Source organism: Clupea harengus, chromosome 16, assembly GCF_900700415.2.
Source record: "Clupea harengus chromosome 16, Ch_v2.0.2, whole genome shotgun sequence".
NCBI lineage: Eukaryota > Metazoa > Chordata > Actinopteri > Clupeiformes > Clupeidae > Clupea > Clupea harengus.
The window spans coordinates 1,392,501-1,408,469 of record NC_045167.1 but is presented as its reverse complement, the minus strand read 5'-3'; the positions used below and the strand labels follow the sequence as shown (position 1 = coordinate 1,408,469).

Below are 15,969 nucleotides of genomic sequence, written 5' to 3'. Positions count from 1 at the left end.
TGGCCCCTGGGGAAATCTATCTCCCCGTCGCCTCCCGTACCCGAGGCCTGTCCTTGAGTCAGACTAAAGTAGAAGACGCTGAGAGGCAGGAGAAAGGCTTTAGACCCTCTTGACTACAGTACCACTTACACCCTCACTCAGAATGATGTACAGAGATGAAAAGGTAAATAGGTTAGAAATCCACTTATACACATATATGCCCACCAAACATACACACACATGCACAAATATAATGCTGACGCAAATTGCATACTTTAGTGAGTCATTTCTGAGAACCATTTTAGATAAGTGAATTAAGCCTTGCTTGCTCTTAGGAGATCTTTCTGGACTATATTTAGAGAGGGCCCTTCCACTCTAACTGGAAGGCAATGCAGAAAATGTTCAGATTGTCTCCCAAAAAAATGAGGATAAAATAAGTACAATGCATGTGGCGTGTGTGTGTGTGTGTGTATTTTTGTCATAGGTGTAATTTATGCTGACTTGTCCCTAGCGCTTTTTGCTATCATCAGTGTAGTCCCAACCACAAAGAAACCCGTTTGACCATTTAAAAAAAAATCTACAATGTATACAAAGATTCTCAAATTGCATAATCACAAGTTAGTTGGTGAAATTGAACCATGAAAATGTGAGTGTATAGCATTAGTCTAAGTGGTAAGACAAGGCAACAAAGGAGCCTAGAATAGGATGCCCATTCTCCGTGGACCCCTGAGTGGTGTAGAATTAGGGCCTTCCACTTCTTGCTCAATTTATATGTATAACTCAGGAAAACTATTCATTTACCACAGAAATAGCCTGCACATAGTCCTCAAAGTTCTGTTGGTGAAGATATCAGTAGTGCTTTCAAAGTTGAAGTAAAAAGGCATTAATAAATAACACTACTACTAATAATAAGAATAAGAATTAGCATATGATTTCTACTCTGTGAATGACAGTCATTATATTACAAACAAGCAATAATGTAAAAAAAATGTTTCCCATTTACGGAGTCAGGGCTGTGTACCAACACCAGATTTGTTTAAGTGCAAACACTGAACAGACAATTAGATTAGACTGTGAGGAGCAATTCACTGGATTTGACCAAAAGTGTGGCATTAGAATCATAGACCGCACCTTTAAATGTACTTCATTGTGAATGTGTGTGCCCCATCTCCATATTGACACAGTTGTTTTGAGAGAGAAGCAGAGGAGGTAATATTGACATGTCTAAACATCTCATTGTTGTCTAGGAGCAATCAAGGATATCTTGTGTGCTGTTCATATGAGCTTTGGTAAATGGAAAAGTTGCTGTCTTGTGACCACAGAGTCTGTATTGAGAAAGCCCAACTTTTTTTTCCCTGCCAGTGATGCTCCCATTAGCACTGAGACTAAGAGTCAGAGTCAGTCCACGAGGGGACACCTGTGTAACAGGGAAGAGCAGGTTATTACGTCTTAAAATAGAACAAGCATTTATCACAGCAGGAGCCTCCATCTTGGGGAATCAGTCCAACAAAAGGCAGATGGCACTGGCCAGCTCCCAGGGAATTTGACCATGTACAAACAAAAGAGACAAACACACAAACACACACATTTTCAAAGCAGCAGTTTTGCAGCAATTATTCTGAGAAGGGCGATGAGTTTGGGTGCATTTAAATCCAAAATGTGCCTTTTTTTCACCAAAGAAACTTTCACTACAGCAATACAAAGAGTTTGATATTTGGCCTATTTGGCAATTTAATCATTCTCAGTAAAGTGTTACGAGGTCTACAGCTAGGTAAAGGTGATTAGTTAGTTTGACCTGATGGAGAGGAAATGGAAATGTAGAGGATTTGTGTATGTGAAAAACTGATCAGATAGACAAAGAGAAAGAGAAAGAGAGAGAGAGAGAGAGAGAGAGAGAGGGAGAGAGAGGGAGAGAGAGAGAGAGAGAGGGAGAGCAGTAATCATGACATCAATAGCTATTTGAAAATGAGTCTAATTGATGACCAGCATCAGTCAAAACTTTGTCCTTGTCCACAACAATCCAAATCAGAGAAGTTCTGTTGTTTATTGATGAAATGCTTTAAAATATTTGGATTGACGTTATTGCCTGGTTAAAAAAAGAGTAATAAAAAACATTGCACGGCAAGCTCCAGAAATCGGCCATAAAGAGAATGAAAGTTCCAGCCGTGGCCCTTGTAAATCTGTTTGGGTTGTTTTATGAAGGCCCTCTTGTCCTCTCTGCAATCACATTAAATATCTCCCACAGGACACTGACTAATTGCCGGGGGGGACATAGTGAACATAAAGAGCTCCTATATCCGTCTCTTCAACTTTTTATCACTTCACAGTGCTCTGGCAAAGCAGATGCTGCAAGAGATATGTGAACTTTCCCTTTTGCACAAGCAAAACTTGTCAGTGTGTTATTAATATCCATGTGAACTCTCTCCCGCACCCACCCAGTCTTTGTGAGCTTCAGCAGCAGATGTGAGATATCAGCCATGCTGGCACCAGACCCGTTCGCCTGCGTTGTTCTTTGATTCGTCATAATGTAGGGTAATAAGGCAATCAGAGGATAATTGAGTGTGAGGCATTCAGCTGTGATCGGTATACGTTGTGAAACAAAAGCCAGATTAAACGCCAAACCTGTGCCCATATTCAGATGGGAAATAATACAGATGGAGCTTCAAAACATGTGTGCTGTAGTAGGAATGAGATGCACAACTAACACATGGTAACACAACACAAGGAGGAGGAGGAACACACATGGTAACACAACACAAGGAGGAGGAACACACACGGTAACCACGGTAACACAACACAAGGAGGAGGAACACACAACACAAGGAGGAGGAACACACATGGTAACCATGGGAACACAAGGAGGAACACACATGGGAACACAACACAAGGAGGAGGAACTCCCATAGCTAAATAACTACGGTGAACATACTGCAAATAACTGCATCAACTAAAATATTCTGAGGCTCATTTCATAAACACTGTATGCACAGACAAACTTGACTGTGTCATTTTTGGTCCACACCATTTAGTTCAGGCTAACCTATGATTAGGTCATTGAAGAAGCCATATATTATGGTGCAGACGTGTTCATTATTTTGGAATGAAATTCAACTGCGGAACACATTAGCTGAACTGAGTTGTAAATACACCCGTTGTGCATCTGGTCCGTTCTGTCCATCTGCTCCCTCGAGTAGTTGGTGTGCAGGAGCAAGAGGGGTCATATACCTTTCCTGACTTTTTATAATATGTGTTATTTTTATTTAGGGAAAAAAGTCAAAAAGATTCCAACTTCTTGCATACTACGGATGGTCAACAGTCATTTGATGGCCTAAGCATCTGAAACTCTATAATTTAATTATAAAGCTGTAGCTGTAACTGAGCCAAGAGACATTTTTAACATATTTGTCAATTCTACCATAAGGCAAAATCTCCATTCAGTAAAAGACAGTCAGTGATATTGTAGCCCATGAATGATATTTCCAGCAAGATGCTTCTGTGACTTACACAGTGTCAATACAGCACTCCAGCGTTTGGACAAGGCCCAGGGAGATCCAGCATGGACACTGCATGTCTCAGGAGAGGGGCTTCATACATGTCTAAACAAACTCACTTCCTCTGTCTTACAATCCTCTAATGAAATCTCTCCACTCAATCAATTTGTCTCTCCTGTCTTTACCTGTATCCATCTCCATCTGTATCCATTACATGCTGAAAGGACAGCCCGCAGTACTCAAAACAAATCACACAGACAAGAAGCACTTCATCACTTGAACCCTCTCTCCATGTGAAACACACATGTGTACATGTTGGGAAAATATACATTTTAAAGCAAGGTGTGCCAAATCATGTAAGAGTGTGCACTGAGGCCTCCACAAAGACAATATTGTATAGGCCAACCCAGGCACCGGAAGGGTTGTCTGGTAAAACCAAAGAATTTGAATTGGACTTGAAATGTAGGGATTATACAATTACAAATGAACTTGGTCTCAATGCACTTCCTAAGGCCTAAACCGCTGCGTAAAAGCATGTCGAACTCAGCCAATTAAAGAAGGACGCCCATTGAAGGAGGCCCATTTGTCAATGGCAACAAGATAAAAAGAGAAAAGAGAAAAATGTTTATTTGTCGTGTTTATTTGACAATAAGTATACTTATTGAAGTGCATGAGAAAATTACAAAAAGAAGGTAGGTAATTTAGTTTATCAATAACGCAGCATTGTCTTACTTGTGAAAGGAACATTTCACATGATAAAAGTTTATCAATAACGCAGCATTGTCTTACCTGTGAAAGGAACTTTTCACATGATTTTATATAATGACAGTCTCCTATATTACAGTATATACGTACCTCTGACTACAAACGGTGATTTGAACGGAGGATATAGCCCATTCCCTGTGATATTAAAGCTGTTAAATCATTATCAATTGTAAGCCAGAGTTATTTGGTCTCTTTTGAAGCCTGGTAACAGCATTAGAGTATTTAGTGCTTGCCTCTGTTTCTTGTCCCTGTCTGATGTAGTAATGAATATAGGCTATATTTGTTTTATTCCATTAATCAAGCACATTCATGGACTTCTCAGTTCTACACATGAAAAATATAAGAATATGGCAAACTATTTTAATTTACAGTTATGCAATACTATAGGAGAGGACGGAAAAGATGATTTACTTTCAACGCTGGTTGGAATATTGGCAATTGACTGTGGCTAGGAGCCAGCGCGCTCTCTCAGACATGGGCATCCAGGGATGCAGAACACAGGTGAGATATCATAGGTGATGAGGGACGGGTGGCAGGGCAGACAAGGTTTTGGCTTTCACCACACACGTCTTCTGCAGGAGGTGCCAATTAAGACCCATAACGTCGCGGAGAACAGCTGCCTGACCCATTGTGTATGACTTTGTCTGCCAAAGATCTATCAGAGGTGATGTGTGTTAGTTGGTGTAAGGGGGTAGACAAAACACACTGAACTCCATAGCTGATGAAACACACACCAAAACAGACACGGGGGAAATTAGGAAAGAAAAGGAGGAATGAGGATTTACAAATGAATTGAGGGAAAGACAGAGGGAGATGCCTTTCATCTTTGGCAAAATTGTCCATTTGTTGCATATTGGTGAGGTTTCCTTATTAGACTTTCTCCTTTGTGTCGTTATATTATTTTTTACAATTCAGACTCAAATGCAATTGGCATAATGGGGGCTATAATAAGAGAGGGATAAGATGGCATGAAAAAGGGAATAAGTGAGAAAATGTAAGCTTTCAGATTCTGCCAAGGACTGTATTTGTAGAGTGAACATAGATTGTGTGTATTCTTCAACGGTGAAACCAGCAGGTTTTTCTTTTTCATATTTTCAGTCTGTTTAGTTCTATAAAAAGAGTTTCTCTAATATATGCAGTGCTCATTTTTTCCACTTATTTTGTTTAAAGCACTGACATCATGTCCCAGCCTTCTTGAGCTGTGGAAGAACAGAGAGAGGAGGGTACTGCATCTGAAGCTTGTCAAAAAGGTTTCCTTAAATAGAAGCTCCATTCTACTGTCACGTGCCTGCAAATTATATGTGATGTTTACATGTCAAGTGCAGCTTGTTTATGTTTTGCATAGAAAATATGAGCAGAGGCTCTACAATCTTTGAGGACTCAGGGACCACTCATAGTACTAAAAAACACAACATCTGTATTTAAGGATCTATTTTCCTCAGTTGAAGATATTTTTGCACTCATCAATTCCAAAAACTGGAACTACTGTAGGCAGATCACCCAGAGGGAGCTGCTATGGCCCCTGCCACGGACATCACATACCAGACTCATTCATCCCTCGACTCCTCTTAATGTCCTGCCACGGACATCACATACCAGACTCATTCATCCCTCGACTGCTCTTAATGTCCTGCCATGGACATCACATACCAGACTCATTCATCCCTCGACTGCTCTGAATGTCCTGCCACGGACATCACATACCAGACTCATTCATCCCTCGACTGCTCTTAATGTCCTGCCATGGACATCACATACCAGACTCATTCATCCCTCGACTCACTCACCTCGACTGCTCTTAATGTCCTGCCACGGACATCACATACCAGACTCATTCATCCCTCGACTGCTCTTAATGTCCTGCCACGGACATCACATACCAGACTCATTCATCCCTCGACTGCTCTTAATGTCCTGCCACGGACATCACATACCAGACTCATTCATCCCTCGACTGCTCTTAATGTCCTGCCACGGACATCACATACCAGACTCATTCATCCCTCGACTGCTCTTAATGTCCTGCCACGGACATCACATACCAGACTCCAGTCATCCCTCGACTGCTCTTAATGTCCTGTCTGTCTGTCACCCTGCTGCTGCTCCTCCAGAGGGGAATCTAAGCTACCCGAGAGATGATTGCCAACTGGACATGTATGCAGTGGAGCAGTGAATATTTGAATCAAGGGCATTTAAATAAATGTGCTTTACTATCAAAGCTATCAGTATACTATATCTAAGCTATCAGTTATCATTGTCGTTCAAAGACCTACAGTATCAGTGATTGCATCATTGTGTTTCCTATGACACAGGATGGGCACAAGGTACAACGGGAGGGTTAGTGTGGCCATTTACATTTACATTTACATTTAGTCATTTAGCAGACGCTTTTGTCCAAAGCGACGTACAAGGGAGTGGCCATGTGTCTGTGCAACACTCTCTGCGATGAGTATGAACTTTTACCACTAGTTTACTCTCTGCTTGTAGCTTCACAAAACTTCCACCCTCTGTGATATCACAAAACTTCAACATTACCTTCCTGTCAGCTAAAATAGTAAGTAGTAAGCTACTTGGACTAAAAATGCCTAGAAAACAAAACGTTACTAACACTAACTGTCACTAACATTGACAGCATCTGTTATAAGTCAAATCCTTACGTTTCTCAACCGTTTGTTGGATATACAAAAATTCCTCAGGTTGCAAGAATAAATGGAACATAAATAGACCTATATGCACACGATAAATGACATGTAGCATTTATGTCGTATCAATACAAATCGTAATGAGATCTACCGCGCACCAACCTGGCCAAGTTCACCAGTTGTATGTGCAATGCTTGTTACTCTAAAAATGAATGATGAGCCGACACTCTTAGACCCCTCAGTGAGGGCATAGCCCCCCTAACCATACTTATCTAGTTAGTCTCTCCTGGAGTCATCATAGCCCCCCTAACCATACTTATCTAGTTAGTCTCTCCTGGAGTCATCATAGCCCCCCTAACCATACTTATCTAGTCAGCCTCTCCTGGAGTTCACATTTTTTTTTTTAACAAAATGACAGATTTTGTGGTGGTGATTTGCGAGTTTTGTTTCTTTTCAAACCCCACTTTTAAAGTAGGCTCTATTTTGCACAGTACTGTATATTGAGTATCGATAGCTGCTACTTCAAGTAGACTATGTGGTGAGTCATAGTTGACTGTTGGAGCGTGCCCTCCCCGGCTGACGACTTGGGAGAGTTACTTGTTTGTTTACATGCTACAACTCTGATTTCTTTCTAACAGTAAAACATGATAGGGCTATTTGTCATGCATGTATTTCAGTAAAATATGTCGTTATGAATGTAGTGGGGGTGCATTGGAGTCCAGTTTGGAGATGCATAGGTATAGGGGGAGGGGTATGTATGTATGTGTGTGGGGGTGGGGGGGGGGGGGGGGGGCTTTAAACAGTTGGCAGTCCAGGAGCCTCTGGTTGATTCATTTGTGCCTAACTTCATACAGAAATATAGTTTGTACTACTAATAATAGTTTATTATGCAGTGCCTTTAAGTAAGTATTTCTGAGTATGAAATACGTATGTCTCTGTGTTTATCTACTAAAAATGTTCCGTTTATGCATTGACTTTATGCCAGTGTATCAATGTGTGTGTGTAAGAGAGGGAGGGAGAGAGATTATGCTCACCGCTGTCTGTTGCATCCACTGTAATCACTATCTTTTCATGAGGTTTGCGAGCAGGGTTATCTCAGCCAGTCAGCCTGGAGGACTGGATTAATCCACCCTGTTGGTAGGATGAAGGACTCGGGGAGTGAGGGATGGGATGGGAGGAACGGTAGCTGAACAGGGCAGGGCAGACTATACTGAAATAAGCATGTGGGTTATTTGCTTGCAAACTTGCCTTCAGTCTTCTTCTAACCGACGCAGTGGATGACACTGTATATTCCATCAGCTACACCCATCTTTCATGTTCTCTTCTTTTTCAAAAGCTCCAATGAAGGCCTAATGAAGATCTTAGACTCAAGGTCAAAGGCAGGTGGCTTTGACTGACTGACACTCAACTCCCAATGCTCAAATACTGGCAGAGAGATACAGTGCTCTTAATAAACACTTGCTCATAACTTCAGTGTGTGTGTGTGTGTGTGTGTGTGTGTGTGTGTGTTTGAGAGAGAGAGAGAGAGAGAGAGAGAGATGCTGTGAATGAGAGAGACAGCACATATAATAAAGGGAAGAATCCTTTGAACTGAAAATAGTCCTTTGATTGACACACGAGAAATGAGACACTTGAGAGTCTTCAGCCCGAGCTTTGACAGCGTGTCCAGGGATTTGCAGAGTCTTTGCAGAAGGACCTTGGTGAGGAGGCAGGCAAAGGATAACACAAATATAATGCAAAGACACGCCCTCCCACCCATGCAGCTAGATCACACAAGGTCAGGGGGAGAGAGAGCTCGTATCTGCTGCTGCAGTGTCCTTCACAGTCTCGGGCGCAGACTGGAAGAACAGACGTCCTTTACCCTTTGCTGCCTCCACATTCAAATGAATAGAGCCGCTGCTATTCCCTATGCAGCACATGTCTCACTAACTGGGACTTATCAACGGGAGAAAGGGGACCTTCCCATGGTCACACTGCACAGGGTGCCATGCACACAAATAAGACAAAGAAAGGGATGCTTTAGGTTCAGAGGTTCAAGACACAGTAATAAAGCGAAGGCGAGACTGGAAGCACACAATGGTGAGTCACAAATCAATCAATGGGCATCAATCTGAGTATCCCTCAATCCCTCCGCTGCTGTTCTCAGGCGTAGTGGAACCATCTGATGAAATGCCTGTTCTTTCTTGCAGCTACCCCATATAAAGAAGGATTTGACCCATTGCTGGCAAAACACATAAATAGCTGTAAGCTCTTCCGAAAGATATCAAACACGCGTATCTCTCCTCATCAAGTTATAGATATATTCTCTTTCAGATTTGTATCACCCAAGTATAATATAAATATAAATATATAAACAAGTTGATCTGACACGTGCTATTTTCTCTTGTATTTATGAGCAATTTACTAAGATCAGGGCTCTGGTCCCACTGAATGCTGAGCGCTGTCAGAGAAAATGTGTCACATCAGTGCCATCACATCAGGAGCACTGGAAGACCAGCCAAGACCACATCAGGAGCACTGGAAGACCAGCCAAGACCACATCAGTGCCATCATATCAGGATCACTGGAAGACCAGCCAAGACCACATCAGTGCCATCATATCAGGATCACTGGAAGACCAGCCAAGACCACATCAGTGCCATCACATCAGGAAGACCAGCCAAGACCACATCAGTGCCATCACATCAGTGCCATCACATCTGGAAGACCAGCCAAGACCACATCAGGAGCACTGGAAGACCAGCCAACTGCACACGGGCAAATTTCACAAATTTAGCACAAAAATATATCTGTTATAAAGTCACACTCATCCTCATATTCACTAGACAGGTCTCAAAACTGCAGAAATCAAACTCAATGTTACAAGTGATATTTCACACCCTATCTGTGTACAGTAGCCACACCCTCAAACTATATAGGTCCTTACATTTTCACTAAGAAAAAAAAACGTTGTAGTCTATTGTTGCCAGTAATGTAATCATTCGATATAACACACTTTTTTGGAAAGGAAAATATCTTGTTCTTCCATTTCATTCTGTGACTTTGTGCAGCAGTCATATTACACACTGCTATGCGCTACGTCTAGTTTGAAAACAATGTCAGTGACGAGAGACGGAAAGAAAGAAAGGATGAAAGAGAGAGAGATAGAGTGGTCAGTGCGATGATTTCTCTGTTCTACTAAGATAGTATATGTTGATGACATAAAAAAGAACAACATACTGTTACCCAGCAATGGTACTAAAATAATGTAACAAACAGACATTATAAAAAGATTGTAGTAATATGGGGGATTTTGCAGTGATAGTAAAAATAGGAAACAATCAGAAGAACCAGATAGAGAGAGAGATGGGTGGAGAGAGAGAGAGAGAGAGAGAGAGAGAGAATGTGGATCCAAATGAATCCAATCTCCGTGGAAACAGACTAAGTGTTGACATGAAATCCAGCCGTGTGATTGGCATATCATCTGAATGGGGCTGCTCTTTCTGCTGCTCCACACAAACCCTCTCCTCTTTACCAGGAGCTCTCTACTCCAGCACACACTACATTCTACCAGGAGCTCTCTACTCCAGCACACACTACATTCTACCAGGAGCTCTCTACTCCAGCACACACTACATTCTACCGCACATCCAGCAGTGCTCACAATACAGACATATCAATATTTTTCCCTACAATGAATTCAATGTTGGTCACGAAATTTTGTAAGAAACCATTTTCTTTTGTCTCCCATTCACACAGACATACAGTATATGGCACTCAGATACTACAGCAACACTGGATGTCTCTAGATGTCAATCGATTGGAAAATGACTGTATTCATTCCCTGCTTTGATGGACCAAGAGATAGCGGGTTTTCTAATAGCAGCACTTTTGGATGACAGCAGCTTCCTCTCGTGTTTGTCTCAGGTGGTTGGCATAGAACTCAGACACCACTACAGAACAAGACAGTGAGTCCTTACAAAAAGACCTCTTTTATCATCATTACATTTTAAGCACAGAAAGCAGGAGGGAGAGGTACAAGTAGTTCTTGTGGGAGGAGTGGGAGGGAGGAGGCATAACAACCATTTTCAGAAGTCAAATGATCCATTCCCACAGATATGATATGAAATATCACACACATGGACGTGTGTGAGGACCACAGATATGACTGTCCCACTCCTATGACATATCACACAGAGGACCACAGATATGACTGTCCCACTCCTATGACATATCACACTGAGGACCACAGATATGACTGTCCCACTCCTATGACATATCACACTGAGGACCACAGATATGACTGTCCCACTCCTATGACATATCACACAGAGGACGTGTGAGGACCACAGATATGACTGTCCCACTCCTATGACATATCACACAGAGGACGTGTGAGGACCACAGATATGACTGTCCCACTCCTATGACATATCACACAGAGGACCACAGATATGACTGTCCCACTCCTATGACATATCACACAGAGGACGTGTGAGGACCACAGATATGACTGTCCCACTCCTATGACATATCACACAGAGGACGCGTGAGGACCACAGATATGACTGTCCCACAGATATGTAATATCACACAGAGGACATGTGAGGACCATAGATATGACTGTCCCACTCCTATGACATATCACACTGAGGACCACAGATATGACTGTCCCACTCCTATGACATATCACACAGAGGACCACAGATATGACTGTCCCACAGATATGACATATCACACAGAGGACCCGTGTGATGACCACAGGAGGACAGCAGAATGGGTGTGGAAAACACCAAAGGAGAAGTTAGGGTGTTAGAGTTAGGGTGTTGAATAAAAGCAGCCCTGCTTTGAACCCTGTAGACTGCCCGAGACAGTGATCCCTCAATCTGCTCTGTTGACGTCATTCAGAGATGTGGTAGGCAGAAATCCAATGACAAAGGTGCCATTTTTGAGCTGTTGATTCATTCTCTGTTGTCAGTGGTTCAGCTTTGTAAGAATGTAGTATATATTTGGATCAATTTGGCTAGCCAGAGTAGCAGAGCAGGTGGCAGTAGTTCTGTTTTATATTTAAGATCTCTTATTGTCCCATGCAAATATTAACAGTTTGTTTCATACAGACCCACAAAAAGGCCAATATTGCTAACGGAAGTGGATGGCAAATATCATGTGCACAGGTTATGCTATTTGACCCTGCCTGTAGCATCCAGGCTGAGGAGTCTCTCTGTCACTGACAAGGTTACCCAGCGCTACCGGAGGGGTTTCTCTCTACAGTATGGCCAGGGTTACCAAATCTGTCCTGGTGATTTATTTATTTCTCTCTACAGTATGGCCAGGTTTACCAAATCTGTCCTGGTGATTTATTACTGGCAGGGGGAGCTGAATATGGATGCGGATTTCAGACACATCCCACCTTTCTGTGTAAAAACAGGTAAAATGTCCATAGGGAGGATGGAAAGGTATTTATATGTGGGGGTGTGTGTGTCTGTGTGTGCGTGCGTGTGTGCGTGCGTGCGTGCGTGCGTGCGTGCGTGCGTGCGTGTGTGTGTGTGTGTGTGTTTGGGGGAAGGGGGTGGATTCAAGCTAGATTTGAAGTTTTGTGATTGGCTGTCAGCAGCTGTTCTGGCAAAAGGGAGAGAAGAAAGGGGAGGGGCAGCAACATCCAGCTGTCAGCCAATCAGCATTTACAGTTGTATAATAAGTAATTACTTATGTACAGAACGGAAGGGAGGGAGAGAGACCGAAAGAAAGGGAGGGAGAAAAAAGAAGGGAGGAGGGAGAGAGAGGAGAGAACATAGAGAGGGAGAGAGGGAGGAGAGCTCACTAAGCAGAGAGCGCTCACACAAACTGCTCTTCAAAGGAGGAGATAATGAAAAGCAGCATGACAGCCCGAGAGGTGAGTGGCAGCAGGAGCGGAGAAAGTTTCTGATCTGAGTCACACAGACCCTCCACACAGCTCTAAAAGCCCTCCACAACAGACCCTCCACACAGCTCTAAAAGCCTCCACGCTGACGAGGAGCAGATGGACGTGAGGAGAAGACCGAGGAGGAATTAATGCCCCAGACTCCTCATTTACAGAGGAGTCAGAGGTGCCGAGAGCCGTAGGTGACCGTCACGCAGTGACCTCGGAGCACCTGCTTCTCCTGGACCGGGGGTGCCCTTCAATCAAAGGATTCCATGGAGATTTTCATGGCAAAGTTGTGCCCAAAACAAGTCCAACCAGACAGCTCAACATCTTTTGTAAGTATATTTAAATTCTTATGATTTTACTGCTATTTGAAATGAATACGTGAAAACAAGACTTTTTTGTTGAGTGTGACAAATGTTAAACATTTCACCACCAATAACAATGACACAAATATGGTATGTGATAAAAAAAAAAAATCTATGAGAATAAGAAGCGGGGAGAATCTGTGCAACTGTTTAAGGACTCGCGGTCTGTTGTAAAACATATCACATGAACTCTGATTGATGACATCAGTGATATGCATCAAGGGGATACTAAGCAGTGGCACTAAAAATATATATCAGTGTAATCACACAATTCAACAACAGACAAGAAGAAAGGTAAACAATTAGCTCACGGTTATATCCATTTCAATAAACATACAAGGCATGGGAATTGAAGTAGGTTAGTTATGAAATGAAATCATGAAACCAACACATCTACACTTGCCTTTCTTTTCAAGGCCCTGAAATGGTCACTTTTCTGAGGCTATTCCTAATTATTTATAAGTATTAAAATAGTGTGTGCCTTGAAAGACCATGGAGTCATATTTTTGACCAGGAACCTTTTTAGGAGATTTCCACAAAGATCTGCAACCTTATTTTCTATAAATATATATATGCTCTCATTAGCAGCTGTTTGTCCAGTCTCTCACTGCTGCTTCATATTGAATTAGGACTTTCATTTCTCTGCAGAGTATGATAAATTCAAAATTCAGACAGGTGGTTCAGTTTGACAAAATGGTGTAACAGGTGTTGAGAAAGCGTAAGTGTCAACTAAGTGGAAAATATGCTTATGGTTCAGAGCCCACACTCACAAAGACTGTAGCCCTACCCTTCTCTTTGCAATTAGTGAATGAGTTTATTAATATTGCCCTCGTATGGACGAGACTCGATGAACATGATTGGTCCACCATGTTTACGTAGAATTTTCACCTGAGTAAAACATGATTTCTGAATTTTGAAAGAAATACGGACGTATATGTGTTTATAATATATTTTAATTTGTAACGTATGATTTTTTCCCAGTTTTCCCATCTATCTGATCTATCTGATAGATAATTAATGTCAATGAATTCAGTCAAAACTCTTTGCAGTATTAGAACTAAATGAGTCCAAATTATTGAAAGTAAATACAGTGATTAAACTGATTTTATGGTTGGCCCAGTCTGTGACAATGACGCCATTTGTGTTGTAGAGTTAACAGGCATACACATAATTCGGGCTGTTTCTGCAGCCGCTGCTTGAACAGAGCAATGACACATACTTCATCACACAGCATGACCTTCTGACCTCGTCTCTGCAGGTTGCAGTTAGTAGGTGTCCCTCGTCCCCGTCCCCTTCCCCTCTTTACCGCGCACGCCACCACGTGACCTAATTAAAGCAATGCTTGGAACTATGGGTAAAAAATGAAACGATTAAGGGCCTCGTGACCATCTGCTACACCAGCTATGGGTTGGTTGCTATGGTTCCCAAGTCCTACAGTGGGCACCCATCTCCTTCGAAACAGCAACCTCCCCCCTCCTGTGCACACACACACACACACACACACACACACACACCACACACGCACGCACACACGCACACGCACACGCACACGCACACGCACACACGCGCACACACACACACGCACACACACACACACACACACACACACACACAGACACACAGACACATACACACACACACACACACACACACACACACACGTACACACGCACACACACACACACACACACACACACTAACCCTGCGAGCTTTCCATTGTCTACGTGATGTGCACCATTACTTAGCAGCTCAAGAGCAATGGGAGGTGGGCTCCCTCATCCTGTGCTATTCCTGGTGTTCTGGGGCTCAAGGGCTTTGGTTCGTTCAGTGTAGAATGCCACTCATTGGGGTTGTGATTGATGAGTTGCACCTCTGTAAAAAAAAAAAATTGCATTTCATATTTTTTAGGTCCACAAACAACCATTGCGAACTTGGGAAGATACTTGAAGTGTGTGTTGCACAGTTCTTGTCTCTGTAAAGAGGCAACACCAGCTTAATAAGGCCCGTGTCTTGATGGTTTGTCAAGGTGTGTGTGTGACTCTCAGGGAGGTCACGAGGATGGTGGGGAGTTTAGCTGCATGATCTATGTATAGGCCCTCACGGGGGTACAGGTAACACCTGGTTGTGCCAGGTGTGGGTTAAGTGTGTATGTGTGTTTGAGTGGGTTAAGTGTGTATGTTTGTTTGAGTGGGTTAAGTATGTATGTGTGTTTGAATGGGTTTGGGAAAGAGTCAAGGTTGTGCCAGGTGTGGGTTAAGTGTGTCTGTGTGTTTGAGTGGGTTAAGTGTGTATGTGTGTTTGAGTGGGTTAAGTGTGTATGTGTGTTTGAGTGGGTTTGGGAAAGAGTCAAGAGTCGTGTGTGAGGACTTAGGTTCATGGTGCGTGCGGCCGTCTCCACTGAGTATCAGAAATATGTAGTAATCTGGTCGTTCAAGCATGTGTGTGTGTGTTCATGTGTGTGTGTGTGTGGGTATGTGTGTGTGTGTGTGTGTGTGTGTGTGTGTGTGTGTGTGTGTGTGCGCTAGTCCAGGAAGTACACTTGTGTTGGAGAGTTGTGCATGTGTAGGCTGGTCTGAGGGCCAGGGCTAGGTGCACTGCTGTGAGCACAGGACTCAGTGCATGAATGGGTATTCAGGCAGACAGGACTGGCAGACACCCAGCAGGAGCTCGGGCCTCTGAGACACAGCAAAGGGCAATAATGTGACTGTGAGGTTCCAGAGGAAGAGAGGGGTGAGAACTTCATGTTGAAAAAAATAATACAGACAAATCAAAAAGTTGAACGAAATGAAAGTAAATATGGTTACAGTGGGAAAGTATGAACTGAGAGAACTCGGAGTGGAACT

At 42.8% G+C, this 15,969-nt stretch overlaps 1 protein-coding gene across 1 annotated transcript in view; it reads left to right on the top strand.

Annotated features, from left to right (window-relative positions):
• The first annotated feature begins 12,440 nt into the window (after nucleotides 1–12,440).
• drd4-rs (dopamine receptor D4 related sequence) overlaps nucleotides 12,441–15,969 on the top strand; it is a 16,586-nt gene continuing 13,057 nt past the window's right edge. The window contains exon 1 of the mRNA XM_012831922.3: nucleotides 12,441–13,093. The gene's annotated coding sequence lies outside the window, so the exon portion shown is untranslated. The remainder of the gene's footprint in view (nucleotides 13,094–15,969) is intronic.